The following is an 18,859-nucleotide window of genomic DNA, read 5'->3' on the forward strand; positions in this document are numbered from 1 at the left end:
TGTGTGTGCGTGCGTGCGTGCGTGCGTGCGTGCGTGGGTGCGCGGGTGTGTGTGTGTGTGTGTGCGTGCGTGCGTGCGTGCGTGTGTGTTTGCATGCGTATATGTGTGTGAACACTAGTACTGGTTCTGCCAGGTTTCTTCTAATCAACCAAACCACACTTCACGTTCTGTGGAAAGTTTATTTCCGTTTGTTCAGTTTCTCCTCAGGACAACCATATGTATTTAGTTTACCCATGGGCTCTGATAACTAATAACTACTGGCTATACTTTCAAATAAGTCAAGCAAACTCAGGTCTTACAAGCTGGACCAAATACTGTAACACACGCACACACAGGCACATGGATGCCGACATGCAAGCATGAACATGTGGATCAGAGTTGAGTGCCATCCTGTCTTGTCCTCCACCTATACTGGCCATAGAGCCGTCCACAGCCCACAGATGGACTCAAGGACACCCCTTGAAATAGCTAGACAAATAAAGGGCCCTCTCCTTTTCTTTCCCCCTCTCTCTCTCTTCCACTTCCTTTCCTTGTCTCCTGTCCCTTCATCTTTCCCTTTTCATCACACCTCTCTATTTAGAGTCTACACAAACCGTGCTTTTTCTTATTATAAAATAATAAAAACAGATCAATATTATCTATTTACTACACCCCTTACTACATTGTGTAATGATGAACTCACTGTGTCTTAGAAACCTATGTAATAGCCTTTTCACTTTCGTTTGGCCCTAGGCTGAATGTGGCACGAGAGCATGACCGGCGGCATTGATAAGACAGTAGTAAAACTAGACGTCTGTTGACTGGGCTGAACAATAGGTCTTTATGCTGACTGAGAAGAAGATAACATGCTTTCAACTCCAGCCAGAGCCACAGATGTGATATCTATTGCTTTCACTGTGGCCAGCTGTGCTCTTAGCTACTACACAGCCCAGGCTTATTGAGTCAGACAATGTACTGTCACAGAGCTTTGTGATATCAGTGTAACCAACCGACAGGTGGTTTGGAACTGTTGGAGAGAAGAAGAAAAAACTCTCCAGCTAGAAATCCATTAAATAATGAATCATATAAGGGAAGGGGAGAGGAGTGGAGTGGAGAGAAATGAGGGAGGGCGAGAGAGAGGGAGAGAGGATAAGTCATTTTTTCCATGAGCCCAAGGCTCTCTGGGTGACAGAAAAACAATTGTGCAGCCAATCACTTGCCTCACTGCTCCAGGTCAGCATCAGTGACGTGGGTGAGGACCAGACTAGAAGGTCTCAACTGTGAGCAGGCATGGGTGGATGGACAACTCCACCTCTGGTGTGAGGATGTGGAGGTCTGGTGGGTGGATGGACAACTCCACCTCCAACTCCACCTCTGTGAGGATGTGGAGGTCTGGTGGGGGGGTACGGAAGATATACTGGATTCTGATATTATAAGATGGTGATCGGCCATCTTGGTTTTGAGGGAGCTGTCCAAGAAGGAGAAGTCATCCTCCCATTCTAAACCAGGACCTGTAGGACAGCATAAACACAACCACCATCAGATAGAGATGTCATCAGACAGATAGAGAGATCACCATCAGCATAGAGAGATAAAGACATACCATTGTCCTCTAAGGAGACCCCTGAGGTTGCCATGTGAGGTAGATGGTTGACATAGCTGCAGGGCGGGATTGGGGATTGATCATTGGTCTCAGGTGTGTGTCTGTAAATTGGTATTGGAGATTGACCCTTGGTCTCTTTGCTGTTGGTCTCTGGCCAGTGACTTTGTAGCTCCCTGGTGGGACTCTCCTGTGGAGCGTGTTCAAAATGAAATGATGTAGATACTGCAGGCATAAAAACATGACTCTGATGTAAAATACCAGTTATCTGTATGATAGATGCAGTTACCTGATCAAACACATAGACAGTGACATCATCAAAGAAAGACACCTTCCTCCCGTGTCCAGGTTCATCCCCTTCTGATGATACAGGGCTGGGCTGGGGGGTCACAGGGCTGTGGTGGGGGGTCACAGGGCTGGGCTGGGGGGTCACAGGGCTGTGGTGGGGGGTCACAGGGCTGGGCTGGGGGGTCACAGGGCTGGGCTGGGGGGTCACAGGGCTGTGGTGGGGGGTCACAGGGTTGGGCTGGGGGGTCACAGGGCTGGGCTGGGGGGTCACAGGGCTGTGGTGGGGGGTCACAGGGTTGGGCTGGGGGGTCACAGGGCTGGGCTGGGGGGTCACAGGGCTGTGGTGGGGGGTCACAGGGTTGGGCTGGGGGGTCACAGGGTTGTGGTGGGGGGTCACAGGGCTGTGATGGGGGGTCACAGGGTTGGGCTGGGAGGTCACAGGGTTGGGCTGGGGGGTCACAGGGCTGGGCTGGGGGGTCACAGGGCTGTGGTGGGGGGTCACAGGGTTGGGCTGGGGGGTCACAGGGTTGGGCTGGGGGGTCACAGGGCTGGGCTGGGGGGTCACAGGGCTGTGGTGGGGGGTCACAGGGTTGGGCTGGGGGGTCACAGGGCTGTGGTGGGGGGTCACAGGGTTGGGCTGGGGGGTCACAGGGCTGTGGTGGGGGGTCACAGGGCTGTGGTGGGGGGTCACAGGGCTGTGGTGGGGGGTCACAGGGTTGGGCTGAGGGGTCACAGGGTTGGGCTGGGGGGTCACAGGGCTGGGCTGGGGGGTCACAGGGCTGTGGTGGGGGGTCACAGGGTTGGGCTGGGGGGTCACAGGGTTGGGCTGGGGGGTCACAGGGCTGTGGTGGGGGGTCACAGGGCTGGGCTGGGGGGTCACAGGGTTGGGCTGGGGGGTCACAGGGCTGGGCTGGGGGGTCACAGGGCTGTGGTGGGGGGCGACGGGGCTGGCCTGGGGGCCCTTCTCACCTGAGAAGAGCCAGCACTGGAAGTCTTCATACCTGCATGGAGAAAAATATGATTCTTTCACATAAAATGCAGTTCATTTTATGTTATTCTTCAACATACAACTTGGTATTTTATACAAATAAATAAACATCTACTGAGACATCCATCGTCTCCTTCACACTGTGTGCCCCAGAGCGCTAGCGACAGTATATCTCCTTCCAAAACAGGAAGTGCAAAACCTCATTACTAAGCGGCTCGTCTCCGTACAATGACATGGCACCCAGGCAATCATTGGAGAATGTATGTCTATTATTTTCTCCTGGCCACTCACTGCAGGGCCTGAATAAATATTGGTGGCTGTCTTCGCAGGCGAGCACGCAATAGGAACCTTTTTCCGTTCTGCGGTCACCGGGCAACCGTTAAATGAGTGACTCAGGCAAGGAAAAAGAGATGCTGACTCACTGAGCGCTATGACGAACGAACGCAAGAGGCAGACACACAGCCCAGGAGATGCACACACACGTTCTTGCCCCCTCCCCTCTCTCTCTCTCTCTCTCTCTCTCTCTCTCTCTCTCTCTCTCTCACACACACACACACACACACACACACACACACACACACACACACACACACACACACACACACACACACACACACACACACACACAAGGCTCTAATCTGTGTCTCCTTTATCACCTGGATTAGCACCTCACAGTGTAACCGCTACCAATGTCCTACATACAAAAAGACACAGTTTAAACACACACACATGCGCACACAGACACAAATACACAAGCACGCACTCGCACGAACAGTGGTGGAAAAAGTACCCAATTGTCATACTTGAGTAAAAGTATAGAGTAAAAGTAAACCTTAATAGAAAGTTATTCAAGTAAAAGTGAAAGTCAGCCAGTAAAATACTACTTGAGAAATATACTTAAGTATCAAAACTAAAAGTATAAATAATTTAAAATTGCTTATGTTAAGCAAACCAGACGTTTTTTTCTTTACGAATAGACAGGGGCTCACTCAAACACTCAGAAATCATCATTCAAAATGTAACGAGTACTTTTGGGTTCTAGGAAAATGTATGAAGTAAAAGTACATTATTTTCTTTAGGAATGTAGTGAAGTAAAAGTGAAAGTAGTATTTCTTTAATAGTAAAGTAAACTACAGATAACCCCAAAAAAACGATTTAAGTAGTACTTTAAAGTATTTTTACTTAAGTACTTTACACCACTGCGCACAAACACACACAAAGAGAGAGAGTACTATAAAATAAAGAGCATTATGAGCTGAAGATATAACAAGACAATGCAAACTGCAAAGCAATGGTCAAAAACCATTGACACTGTAGTAAAAGTTACAGGAACATACCATTGGTCGCTCTCATCAGTTTGCTCCACTACGACCACACCCATTCGGGTAGCCAATAAGGGGTAGCCAATAAGATGAGGGTCCATCCAAAGACAGCACAGCTAACTCAGCCTCTTAAGTGAAGTCTGCCAAGTGAAGATAAACAAATGTCATTTTACATGTTGCTACATCACGATGCCCTCAACAACAGAAGAGTACAAAGTTCTGATGCAACTTCCTGACACACAGTCCTATCTTACACTATCAATGCAAATTTCAAGAGAAAATTGACTTAAGAGAGAGAAGGTCAGAATACTACTGTACCTTGTGGTTTGAGGGTCCCATTCTACAGCAAATGGTCAGATCAGCGGATCAGTATGACAAGAGAAGTAATCCAGAACTGAGTCCCTGGAGAAAATAAATAAAATAGGAAATTAGGAGAAATAAGAAGGAAAGCAAGAGAGACAGTGAAAGAGAAATGAGGACGAGAGAGATAAGAAAAAGGAAAAGCGACAGAGAGAGAGAGAGAGAGAGAGAGAGAGAGAGAGACAGAGAGAGAGAAATGAAAAGAACAAAGTCAGATAGAGGTGAACAGTGAGGAGTGGACAAAGAGCTCACGTGTACAGTAGTCAGTCCCATGGGCTTGACCAGGAGCAGAGCAGAACAGGCAAATCGATTAAAAGCCTGGCTAATGTTGCCTACTTAAATAAAGGTTAAATCAAATAAAATGAATAATGTAACAGATCCTCCTCAGTGAGAGACAGTAAGAGGACAATACTCACACACACCTACTACTCCCAGAAGCTTTACAGACAAAATGCTTTGACAATTTTGGCTCAAAATCAGAAACTGAAAGTTTGCAAGAGGTTTTGGAAGAAAGAAGGATGTACAGGCTGTGCTACGTCAGGACCCTTACTATCTTTAGGATTTTCACCACGGCATATAATCACAAGCCTATGCGGCATGAATGCCCTCTAGTGGTTCTGTTGATAATAGCAGACATTCGATGTCAAAGACATGTCGCACACAAATCAAAGGTTATTGGTCGCATACACGGTTGAGCAGAGCGAAGTGCTTATGTTACTAGCTACTAACACTGCAGTAAAATGTCAAACACCAAATAATAATAAATAAAAAATACTACACGAAATCAAGAAATGTCAGATCGAATCTAATTAACAGCATTCCAAGTGTAATCTGTACATATTTACACCAGATACATTTACACAATATATACTAAGAATGGTATGTATATCAGTAGATATATTAGAATGAGCTATGTTGAGAACACAGTATTTAAGTACACAGTACAAAACCCCATGGCATAATGGATAGAATTGCAGGAAATTAGCTTCCTGACCAGAGACCTGAATATAAATACATACACTACTGGTCAAAAGTTTAAGACTCATTCAAGGGTTTTTCTTTATTTTTACTGTTTTATAGATTGTATAATAATAGTGAAGACATCAAAACTATGAAATAACACATATGGAATCATGTAGTAACCAAAAAAGTGTTAAACAAATCACAATATATTTTATATTTGAGATTCTTCAAATAGCCACCCTTTGCCTTGATGACAGCTTTGGACACTCTTGGCATTCTCTTATGTGTTGTTTCATGGTACTGATGTCTTCACTATTATTCTGCAATGTAGAAAATAGTCAAAATGAAGAAAAACCCTTGAATGAGTAGGTGTTCTAAAGCTTTTGACTGGTAGTGTATGTATGTGTCTGGTTTGTATATACATTATGGGCAGTATGTGAATAGAAAAGGTGTGTACAGCAGTATTTATGTAGTATGATCCATGACTAGAATACAGTATATACATATAAAGTGGGTAAAACAGTATGTAAACATTATTCAAATGACCAGTGTTAAATGACTATGTACAGTGGGGGAAAAAAGTATTTGATCCCCTGCTGATTTTGTACATTTGCCCACTGACAAATAAATGATCAGTCTATAATTTTAATGGTAGGTTTATTTGAACAGTGAGAGACAGAATAACAACAAAAAAATCCAGAAAAACACATGTCAAAAATGTTATAAAACGATTTGCATTTTAATGAGGGAAATAAGTATTTGACCCCAAAACATGACTTAGTACTTGGTGGCAAAACCCTTGTTGGCAATCACAGAGGTCTGACATTTCTTGTAGTTGGCCACCAGGTTTGCAAACATCTCAGGAGGGATTTTGTCCCACTCCTCTTTGCAGATCTTCTCCAAGTCATTAAGGTTTCGAGGCTGACATTTGGCAACTCGAACCTTCAGCTCCCTCCACAGAATTTCTATGGGATTAAGGTCTGGAGACTAGCTAGGCCAGGACCTACTCCAGGACCTTAACGTGCTTCTTCTTGAGCCACTCCTTTGTTGCCTTGGCCATGTGTTTTGGGTCATTGCCATGCTAGAATATCCATCCACGACCCATTTTCAATGCCCTGGCTGAAGGAAGGAGGTTCTCAGCCAAGATTTGACGGTACATGGCCCCATCCATCGTCCCTTTGATGCGGTGAAGTTGTCCTGTCCCCTTAGCAGAAAAACACCCCCAAAGCATAATGTTTCCACCTCCATGTTTGACGGTGGGGATGGTGTTCTTGGGGTCATAAGCAGCATTCCTCCTCCTCCAAACACGGCGAGTTGAGTTGATGCCAAAGAGCTCCATTTTGGTCTCATCTGACCACAACACTTTCACCCAGTTGTCCTCTGAATCATTCAGATGTTCATTGGCAAACTTCAGACGGGCATGTATATGTGCTTTCTTGAGCAGGGGGACCTTGCGGGCGCTGCAGGATTTCAGTCCTTCATGGCGTAGTGTGTTACCAATTGTTTTCTTGGTGACTACTTTCCCAGCTGCCTTGAGATCATTGACAAGATCCTCCCCTGTAGTTCTGGGCTGATTCCTCACCGTTCTCATGATCATTGCAACTCCACGAAGTGAGATCTTGCATGGAGCCCCAGGCTGAGGGAGATTGACAGTTCTTCTGTGTTTCTTCCATTTGCGAATAATCGCACCAACTGTTGTCACCTTCTCACCAAGCTGCTTGGCGATGGTCTTGTAGCCCATTCCAGCCTTGTGTAGGTCTACAATCTTGTCCCTGACATCTTTGGAGAGCTCTTTGGTCTTGGCCATGGTGGAGAGTTTGGAATCTGATTAATTGATTGCTTCTGTGGACAGGTGTCTTTTATACAGGTAACAAACTGAGATTAGGAGCACTCCCTTTAAGAGTGTGCTCCTAATCTCAGCTCGTTACCTATATAAAAGACACCTGGGAGCCAGAAATCTTTCTGGTTGAGAGGGGGTCAAATACTTATTTCCCTCATGAAAATGCAAATCAATTTATAACATTTTTGACATGCGTTTTTCTGGACTTTTTTGTTCTGTCTCTCACTGTTCAAATAAACCTACCATTAAAATTATAGACTGATCCTTTCTTTGTCAGTGGGCAAACGTACAAAATCAGCAGGGGATCAAATACTTTTTTCCCTCACTGTACATATGGCAGCGGTCTCTAAGGTGCAGGGTACAATACCGGGTGGTAGCCGGCTAGTGAATTGTCTAATGTTCATTAAAAGGTACTGGGCGTAGGTCAGCTAGTGATAACTGTTTAAATATCTCATTGACATATCTTGCAAGTTTCAAGTTTATTTGATGTGACTTAATAAATATCCAACAACACGTCTATGTACAGATTCCATTCAATTACTACTCCTGAAAGAAGGAATACGGGATTAATTGACTGAAAATATTATTCTTCATCAATTTTCACAGTATATTTCCCACACTGTTTCTGAAGGAGGGCAAGTTGTAAGGTCCGGTTGCTACTGTTCTCCCACTGGCAACAAAATCACTGATGCTGGAGTTCCACTTGACACACTCATGCAGCATCAGGATATTGTTCCCAGGGAGACACACAGGTCTTTCAGGTCCTCCCTGTCCCGAGTCTGAAGAAGAAGGAAAGGATGGAGTGAAGAGAGGAGTGGAGGAAAGGAGATGGAGAGAGATAGACAGATGGTGGTTAACTCAAATGGAGGAAGGTGCTTGCATTTCACCCTGTCCCCTGTGTGTTTAAGGGGCACCCCCCTCTTTCCTTTTATCCCTCCATCCCTTGCTCCCTTCCTCCCTCCCATTTTCTGTATAGTCCAGGCATCATGTCACCTAGACTGCAAACCCTGGTCCTTCTGTTAGGTCCACTGAACTTAGCAGCATTGTGCATATGATATAGGCCAGGGTTGAAAAACAACTTCAAATGTAGTCTAAACTGTTTGTGCTGTGGTCAATCTATTTACTCAGCATCAGATAGTTCTGCTACCTCTTGACATAGATCTACAGCGTCATCCACTTCATTCATTAATTACAGTATCTTTGACTCTGATGGGCCACATTGAAAGCGGCATCCATCTTTGCTCAGATTTCAACTGTAGGGATAGGGTGGGTGGATAGCTGTTCCATTCCCTAATTTATTGTTGTTTTTCTAACATGGGCAAAATAATAGAGTATCCCTTCTCCACTGCCCCACCTGCTATTAATACCCCTAGCCAGGGTAATAACAAGTCTATATCTACCTCTCCTCTTCCCAGGTCTTAACGGCCACTTGATGACAGTCCAAAGAAATGCAATGCACCAGTCCCACAATGCAATGCAACGGCTTGGGACACTTGTCCATGTGCAGACCCTAGTGGGCGGAGTCAGGGACAGAGAGTACCAATAGTAGATCTACCCGTGCCTAGGACTACCCGAAAAAGGGGAGGGGGGGGGGCGCATTTCTTTTCTGATTGGGTTGGCTGTGACTTTGCCACACCAATTTAGTTGTATCACACGCACATTCGCGGGCCGGGGGGGGGGCTGCATAACTATCCTTTTACACCAGAGGCACAGAATCATCATATCCAGCCAACAGACGACAAGTGACACCAAACAATCCGTGAGAGGAGGGTAATTGGAGCGCACTGGGCTTATTCTGAGCAGTGGCAGTGACGCCCAAGCAAGGCAGGCGACACATGACGCTCTGCTCTCTAACCGTCCAGACCATGCAACATTGCACTCTGGGTAAACCTGTGAAATGAGCTCTCCACCACCCAGGCCCCTAGCAGCCCTGTCTACAGCCTTTATTTGGACACGCCCGGAGGATAGCGTCTCACTTCTCATTCTGGCGTTTTGGGGGTTAGGGTGAAACTAGACACTGAAACAACAACAGTCAAAGTGGTAAACATGTCAGCTTATTGTGTCATGCCAGTAGTATCTTAGTATCTTAGTAGCAGATTATTGGGTCTTTAGAGCGTTTGCTGACAAGAGTTCCTATAATATGATGACATAAATCTAAGATACATTTCAGAGAGCTGATAATGTATTTATGAGCCTCTGTTGACAGCAGTACTCCTGCTCTTCCCCAGTTGAGACCTGGACATGGCTGAACAAGCAAGACTGATGCCAATAATGCACTACCATTTCAGGCAAGTATGCGCGCATCAAGTGTGTATGTGCCTCAAGTGTGTGTGTGTGTGTGTGTGTGTGTGTGTGTGTGTGTGTGTGTGTGTGTGTGTGTGTGTGTGTGTGTGTGTCTTGTGTGCGCTTGCATGCGTGCTTAAACAAGTATTGAGTGGAGCCAACTTAGCCTAATTTATTCATCCATGTTCATTTCCCTGTACGGGCAGAACACGGTTTACTGGGGTAAGGAACTCTATACTGCAGTATACAGTACAGTAACCTGTAATGGTACCTCCACCCCTCAACATAAAGTCTAAATGTAGATACCCTGAACACATCCCTAAATAGGAGTAAACACTAAGTAGAATTGAACACATATACAGTGAGTACAGTGCCTTCAGAAAGTACTCACGCACACATTTTGTTGTGTTACAGCCTGAATTTTAAATGGATTAAATGGAGATTTTGTCTCACTAACCTACACACAATAGAGTACCACATTATGCGTCATAATACCCATAAAACCTAGCGTTCAAACAGGGAAATGGTTCCAATCGTTTTCCACCGTTCATTTTTCCCATAGGGGATTTTATAAACACTTCAAATAGGGGCTGTGTTTTGTGTAGACTTACCCTGGCGTGACGTTTTTATAACCATGGAAATCTCTCTTGGACAAGGTGACTTTTATCAAGATATTCACCTATATTTACCCCCCAAAAATGAAATGCTAATTAGCTGCTAAAGTGGATATCATAAAGATCTACAAATGCCGTTTCGTTCTGGAGGAGACTGATGAATCGAGGCAAAGGTAACAATCACTGGATTAACTATCTAATGGTAGCTAAATGTAGTAATGAATAAATTGGTTACATTTCTTTAAATGGACAATTCTGTGAACTGCTTTGTGCAAGTTCTAAATTGACACAATACCTGTTAGCGAAGGTGTCAGCTAGAGAGGACATGCAGGAGCTTGCTGTCACGCCTGCTCCAGCTCCCCCTTCCTGGCGCTCGAAGGCGCCAGGCTCCCCAGCATTACACACTCCTGCTACCATCATTACGCACACCTGCCTTCCCCATCACACGCATCATCGATTATTGGACTCACCTGGACTCAATCACCTCTGTCATTACCTTCCTTATATATGTCTGGTTCCCCGCTCTGTTCCCTGCTTCAGCATTAATGTTCGCATGTCTTTGTATACACGTGTGCTGATGCTGTTTCTGTCCTGTTACTTGTCTGTTCCGCATTAAATGTTCAACTCCCTGTACCTGCTTCTCATCTCCAGCGTCGGACCTTACATGCAGGGATTTGTAGTTTTGCATGATGTCTTTGATGCTAATTAGCATTTTGAGATTAAACAGAGTCTGAGAGTAAATAGAGACGAACATATTGATAAAAGTCACCTTGTCCAAGAGAGATTGATATGGTTATCAAAACGTCACACTAGGGTAAGTCTACACAAAATACAGCCCTTATTTTAAGTTTTTCTAAAATCCCCGAAGCCAACTGACATACAATCATCATATACGCTGCTGCTACTCTGTTTATCATATATCCTGATGCCTAGTCACCATACCTCTATACATATCTACCTCTATCACTCCAGTATCCCTGTACATTGTAAATATGGTATTGGAACTGACCCTGTATATAGTATGCTTACTTACTTTCTCGTGTTTTTCTTATTTTATTTCTTGTGTGTTTTTGTTCTACCTTTTGTTATTTTTAGTGCTACATTGATATTGATTACTACATTGTTGGGTTTAGAGCTTGCAAGAAAGGCATTTCACTGTACTTGTGCATGAGACATTAAAACTTGAGACTTGAAAGTTGAACCTCCTTCCCAAACCACTGACAGTAAGTCAGGTTCTCACCGGTCGGCAGGTAGCCTAGCGGTGAAGAGCGTTGGGCCAGTAACCGAAAGGTTGCTCGTTCGAATCCCCGAGCCGACTAGGTCAAAAATCTATTGACGTGCCCTTGAGCAAGGCACTTAACCCTAACTGCTCCGGATAAGATCGCTCTGGATAAGATGACTAAAATGTAAATGTAAGTCAGTGAACTCCAAAACCCATGTTGTGACAGTATCGTACCACTAGAAGGCAGATAAACCCATGTTGTGACAGTATCCTACCACTAGAAGGCAGATAAACCCATGTCATGACAGTATCCTACCACTAGAAGGCAGATAAACCCATGTCATGACAGTATCCTACCACTAGAAGGCAGATAAACCCATGTCATGACAGTATCCTACCACTAGAAGGCAGATAAACCCATGTCGTGACAGTATCCTACCACTAGAAGGCAGATAAACCCATGTCGTGACAGTATCCTACCACTAGAAGGCGGATAAACCCATGTCATGACAGTATCCTACCACTAGAAGGCAGATAAACCCATGTCGTGACAGTATCCTACCACTAGAAGGCGGATAAACCCATGTCATGACAGTATCCTACCACTAGAAGGCAGATAAACCCATGTTGTGACTGTATCCTACCACTAGAAGGCAGATAAACCCATGTCATGACAGTATCCTACCACTAGGAGGCAGAGAAGAGAACCCCTCCCTCCAGAAGAGCTCGTTTCACTCAGCCAGTGTGTGTAGTGGATGGAAGTAGACCTTATAGGGTCATGCATGTCTAATAGACGATGTGGCTCTGCTGCTGTGTCACGGCGATTTAAAAATACAAGTGCCATGTCAGTCTGGCAGCTCTCCCACCTGCCTCTTTCTGCCTGGGTTCTGGGTTGTTACCATGGTGAGGAGAAGAGATTAGGAGATCAAATTACCCAGCTTGAACAGGAACACAAATTATAGATATAGCTGTCTATACCTATACTGTCTATACCTATACTGTCTATATCTATACTGCCTATAACTGTCTATATCTATACTGTCTATACCTATACTGTCTATATCTATACTGCCTATAACTGTCTATATCTATAATGTCTATACCTATACTGTCTATATCTATACTGCCTATAACTGTCTATATCTATACTGTCTATACCTATACTGTCTATATCTATACTGCCTATAACTGTCTATATCTATACTGTCTATACCTATACTGTCTATATCTATACTGCCTATAACTGTCTATATCTATACTGCCTATAACTGTCTATATCTATACTGTCTATAACTGTCTATATCTATACTGTCTATACCTATACTGTCTATATCTATACTGTAAGGTTCATTTGGACTTTTGGTACATACAGGTGTGGGATCTTAATTTTCCTGCACAGTAGTAAAATGCAATCTTGTATACAAGGTTTAAAAAGGCTTCTAATGTTTGTAATTTCCACTTTAAAATGTCAGGCTTGATTTGTCCTACTGTGCAGAATGTTTGTGAAGGGGTTTATTAGGGGTTTATTAGGTAGTTAATTGACTGTTAACACAACACTAGGCTGGACTGTGAACTGTTAGTTTGGTCTCTGGGGAGAAAGAGGGGGATTGGAGGGTTCGGGTTCGTAGGGTGTTGTGGGTCGTGGGGTGTGTAGGGGGTGTAGGGGGGTGGGTAGGGGGGTGTATGGGGGTGGGTAGGGGGGTGTAGGGGGGTGAAGGGTTAGTCAAGACAAGCACTGGCACACCTAGGCCTGTCATTACATCATCAATCTGTACAACCTCATTTCAGGAATTTCAGTAATACTTAAAAACAAATGAATCATTAAAATGGTTACAGTATATATTACTACGGTGATACTCAAAACATTGTTTGAGTCTATACAAGTGAGGACAGTGACTGTAGAAAGTAAACTGAAACTATCCTAATGTGATAACAAGAAACCCATTGAAGCCTGTGACGGTCCCATATAAAGGTACACATACGAACACGTGAATGCAACTCATACAGTACTGTAACAGAAGCAGGAGACCAGCTTAGAGCAAACTGATATTTCAGCAATAACATGAAGCTAGCACTGAGCCGCAGAACACACAATCGTTGAGAAATGTGCTGGCGACGCTGAGAGGCAAAGGACTGTTGGGAAAGTGTTGAAAAGCTAGACTGTCACCTCTGACCTGCACACACACACACACGCAATCATAATACAAGACGGACAGCTGTAGAACTCTTGGATGGTGCAAAGTGATCATTCAGCCAGCCACACTCAACCACTGCCACTATCAGATACTAAAACAGTCCCACTGGGACAGCTGGTCTGGAGGGAGAGAACACAGCGTACATACAGTAGCCTGAGAATCTAATGATTGACAAACTGGCAAACACATTCCCTAACTGGAGAGCTATATCAAATGAAATTGTCTTCGTGGTTTCCGAGGACTGGCCAGCGATGTTCTAATTTAAACCCTCAGCTCTGCTCTGTGCTCCTCCTATCCCTCACATCCTCGCCCCATCCCAACCTCCTCCAAGGGGTGCTGGGGAACCCCACCCTTCACTCACCCACCACCGGAGAGAAAGAGACTGTCACTCATGCTCTAAGCCAACTGGCATCAGAATGGCCCTATTACAGCTCGGGGGGGGGGGGGGTACTACTCCAGTTGCATGGTGCAACTAGATATCGGTCCAAAATGTAATGAGTCAGGGTTATCCCTGGTTACGAATTAAACAGACAGGAAACAGAAGATAGAGGGACATAGAGAGACGGACGGTGAAGGGTATAGGCTACACATGCCAAAATAGATTTTCACATTTAATAAATAGCTTACATGACACTTGTTGCGGGCTAACTTACTTATGATTAAAATAATTGCAGTTTAATTCATATAAAAAAAAAATCCCCTATGGTTTGCTGCTTCTATCACCACTCTTTAAATAGAGTCGCTGGCTAGCTGCATTGTCACGGATCCCCCCGGTACTGCTACTCATTCTGTTTACCAGTTCCGGAGGTCAACGTCACCGGCCTTCTAGGCTACACTGAACTGTGTCATTATGCACACCTCCAATTCCTCACTGATTGTATTTGTCCAAATGTGCCCTTTGTTTCCCATTGGGCTGTCGATTATATTTCCCATGTCCATTGGTCGTGTGAGTACCTATGTGTTGTCTGAGCCTGTGCTGCTCGTTCTACGAGGTTTACCCTCGCTCTTTTGTTTGGGTACATCCCAGTGTTACTGTACGTGTTTGTTTTGGGTGTATTAAAAACCCAGATGTATTCTTGCGCCTGTCTCCAAATCCTTTATACCAGAGTGACATGCATTCTTTACATTTTTGTGCTGACCGATGGTAGCCAATGGCTAAAGCACTGAGATTAAAAGACAAGTTTGAATTTAAACCCGAACATGAAATAAGTAAGCTACAGCACAGTGCAGGATGGTGGAAGCAAAGATCCCTGTTGATTTGAACAAACCTGTCTAACCCAAATCTCTTAACTCTTTAAGGGGGTCCTGAAGCTTGAGAAGTGCACATTACATTCCACCCCACGGCCCCTTTCCTATCCAGGAAGTAACACAAGAGAAAGACCAACCATTTTCTAACACTCCTTAGAACAGAAGGGTGGAGGGGAAGCGAGAGAGTCATGAGAGAAAGAAAGAGGGAGAGAGCAAGCGAGAGAGTCAGGAGAGAAAGAAAGAGGGAGAGAGCAAGCGAGAGAGTCAGGAGAGAAAGAAAGAGGGAGAGAGCAAGCGAGAGAGTCAGGAGAGAAAGAAAGAGGGAGAGAGCAAGCGAGAGAGTCAGGAGAGAAAGAGAAATGAAGAGAAACTGAGAGTAAAAGAGCGCTGCACCTGCTGATGTGGGTGTGGAAGGGAAACCTGATATACAATGGCTTAACGACCATCTCAGGGAGTAACAGTAGACTGTGTTAGCTACACAGGCCTATTTAATGGCCTGGTGAAATCACACCAGCAGAGGGTGATGTGTGTGGGGAAGTCTCTCTCCGGCCCCCTGAGATACAACTGGCCAAATGGTACATTGGGAGCCACACACGGGACTTGGGAGCCACACATGGTACATGCTTTTGTGCCAACGCAACCACACCTGATTCAACTAAGCCTGGGTCGCAGCCAAAGGGGGTCTTTAACTGGAACGAAGAGTTGGTTGAAACGTTGTCCATTTAATAAAGGTCATTGGGAACACGTAACAGAGTGCACGTTCATTTTATTTGCTTATTTACTCAACCCACCTGATAACTTCCTCCACATAATATTACTCCTATAAATGTCTGGTAATTTTCATCCCTGGGAAAAACTATGTTCTGTTGTGTTTATCCTCCCAAACCCAATGAGTAGCCTGCCCTTGGCTCACGTGTAGACTGCAGAATGAGTGTGAGGGAAGGTTCTTAGGTTGTTGTTGTGGAGGGGACAGGGTACTCAGCCAGCCTGGCAGTAAGTTAGGCTGGAGTAAGGAGTAACGTGAGCAGTGATCAGAACGTGAGCAGCAATCAGATAGAACACTCTGTCTTGTTTTCCTTTGGTTGCTGAGGATTTATAGCTGCGAGAAGTGGCACAGGGTTACTACAGGGCTCCCATCAACACGCACTCACTCACGCACACACACATGCACGCACGCACACGCAGACAGACATGTACGCAAACACGCACGCACACACACACACACACACACACACACACTTAAATCTTGAGTGATTGATGCTAAAGTGTCAGGAGAGCGAAATAAAACCGCTTGAGGAGGGAGAGGCCTTGCGAGGAGAAGTGGGGTGATGGGATTGGGGGGCCGGGATGAATCTGAGAACGGTATCGGTATGTCCCCCACCACAGCTGGTCCGATGGAAATAGACAGAGATGTAACTGAGCCCAGGGAAGAAGAGGAGCAATCGCTTTCCTCAGGATGGATGTTCAAGCAGTCTCTCTCTCTCTCTCTCTCTCTCTCTCTCTCTCTCTCTCTCTCTGTATCATTATACTCTCGAGGGGGCAAATGTTTAAAACATTAAAAACCTCTACATGCAGTCCACAGTAATTACCTGATGACAATGGCAGGTAGATCCAAAGCCCATACCCATAGCAGCCTGTTAGTGGGCTGAGCGAGCGAGCCCGGGCGGGCTGCAGATCTCTGTGTCTAAGTATGAGAGGAGTACAGTAGGCTGAATAGCTCAGCAGCAGAGCCCCAGATATACTCCCTGTGACTTCCCAAAGACCTTATCAGTGGTAGAAACGTTGTCCATAAACAGCATACAGAATCAGACCTGAGCAGACCTCACCCTGAAATGTGCACAAACCCAAGTCAAAACAGGATTTGTTGTCTTTCAGATACTTAAGATGCACTTAATTTAGCTTGCTCGATGCAGTGGGACCAACGGATAAAAAGCCAGATAAAGAAAGCAAGCAAAAAGCCCAAACCCAGCAGGCCAGCAGGCTCTCTCTCTCTCCTCTTACTCTGGGAGTGAGAAGAGAATGCTGCCACCGCCTGGTTGGCTTGGCAGCTGAGAGACCGTCCCCATGTCTGTCAGCTATGCCAAAATGACTCAGCTCTCACCACACCAAAATAGCACCAAACAATCCCAGCCAGGCAACAATGTGGTGGGGCGGTCTAAGGCCCTACAGATCCAGGTTCGATCCCAGGCTGTGTCACAACCGGCTGTGACCGGAAGACCATGAAGCGGTGTACAATTGGCCCTGCATCGTCTGGGTAAGGGGAGGGTTTGGCCGGCCGGATGTCCTTGTCCCATCACGCTATAGCGACTCCTGTGGCGAGCCGGGCTTATGCACGCTGAAATGGTCGCCAGTTGGGCGGTGTTTCCTCCGACACATTGGTGCGGCTGGCTTCCGGGTTAAGCGAGCAGTGTGTCAAGAAGCAGTGCAGCTTGGCAGGGTCGTGGGGAGAAAAAGGGCTAAAAAATGAATGGTAATCATGGTCCAGGGATCTGGGGGAGATCCCTCAGGAGGCTAATGTGTTTTTCAATCACTCTGTTTGATTCATCTGTTGTCACCGCAAATTTTCCTGCGGCGCAGGAAGTGCAAAATATTGTGTATTCAAGGTTTTAAAAGGCTTCTGAAGTTCGGAATTTCCACTTTAAAATGTCAGACTTGATTTATCCTAATAAAAAATGTATCAACCCCTACAAACATTTTCAAATAATAACTAACATTTCCTGTTGCTGCTGGATTCTTTTTCTGCTTTGAGAAACTGGTCAAATTAAGATAGTACACCTGTACGTGTGCTTTACTTTCCACTGAACTAACCAGTGTGTCAGCGTGTGTTTTAGTGTTTCCATAGTTACCAGTTAGACTCAGCTCTAATGATGGAGTGCAGATCCCCCAGGAGGATACATGGACAAGTTTTTACACTCAATAATTGTATAGACATTTTTACCCCATAATATAATTCATCAATAAGGTCCGAGGGGGTGTGGTATATGGACAATATACCACAGCTAAGGGATGTTCTTCGGCATGACGCAATGCAGAGTGCCTGGACACAGCTCTTAGACGTGGTATATTGACAATATATCACTAACCCCCGAGGTGCCTTATTGCTATTATGAACTGGTTACCAACATACGTAGAACAGTTAAAAGAAAGGTTTTGTCGTACCCATGGTATACGGCTGTCAGCCAACCAGCATTCAGGGCTCGAACTACCCAGTTTATAATCCCCTTTTGATAGATCAACAACACATTTTACAAACCAAAACAATACAGTCTTGCCAGGTCTCAACATGACATCATATCTGGCAAAGTGGATACAGTAAGCTCTATCAACCAGCACAACGCAAAACAGGACTACAATGACAAACACAAAATCCCAATCACAAAAATATATCATTTTCCTCCTACTCACCACTATGGTTCTCCATGTAGAAGGCTGCTCTGCTCCTTAGTCCCATTGTCTTTCCTCCTCCACCTCCACTACTATTGTGTACTGTCTTCATGGATAACACCAAGCTTCACCTGCACAGGAAACTACATAGAACGCCAACATCCACACACAGCTAAAACATAAAGTCAATCTGTACAGTCTCTACGTGTCCAACCCTACCACCCAACCCTCTTCCCCTCTCCCTCATCCCCCCCATCCCCCTCTCCTCCATCACACAGGAAACCTGGCCTTCCTGCAAACAAGTATCGGCGCATGGAAGGGGACAAGGCCGCGGCCGGGGGCAGGTATGGAGGGAGAGGATGTTTTTGTCGTTCTTCAACTCCCCTGGCTGAGAGGCCTGCTGTCGTCTATCCTGAGGAAACCGGCTCACGTCATTGGTGCTCAGAGGGGCTCTACAACTCCAGCCATAGGCTTGCACGTGCTCAGTAGCAGGCCCACAGTGACACAGATCGCTGCAGAGAGGGCCCGGGGCAGATATCAACAAGGACCCCCACATGGGAGCAATGAAGTAGA

General features: G+C 45.4%; 2 long non-coding RNA genes across 2 annotated transcripts; both read right to left on the bottom strand.

Annotated features, from left to right (window-relative positions):
- Positions 1 to 1,404: 1,404 nt before the first annotated feature.
- On the bottom strand, positions 1,405 to 2,013 carry LOC115201378 (uncharacterized). The gene is made up of 3 exons (XR_003879738.1): positions 1,869 to 2,013; positions 1,583 to 1,769; positions 1,405 to 1,490 (listed from the first exon to the last, which is right to left on the bottom strand). It is a non-coding gene; the product is annotated as an uncharacterized LOC115201378 (long non-coding RNA).
- A 719-nt stretch (positions 2,014 to 2,732) lies between these two features.
- On the bottom strand, positions 2,733 to 18,537 carry LOC115201379 (uncharacterized). The gene is made up of 4 exons (XR_003879739.1): positions 18,308 to 18,537; positions 4,496 to 4,579; positions 4,193 to 4,317; positions 2,733 to 2,868 (listed from the first exon to the last, which is right to left on the bottom strand). It is a non-coding gene; the product is annotated as an uncharacterized LOC115201379 (long non-coding RNA).
- Positions 18,538 to 18,859: the final 322 nt, after the last annotated feature.

Source organism: Salmo trutta, chromosome 10 (assembly GCF_901001165.1).
Source record: "Salmo trutta chromosome 10, fSalTru1.1, whole genome shotgun sequence".
Taxonomy (NCBI): Eukaryota; Metazoa; Chordata; class Actinopteri; order Salmoniformes; family Salmonidae; genus Salmo; species Salmo trutta.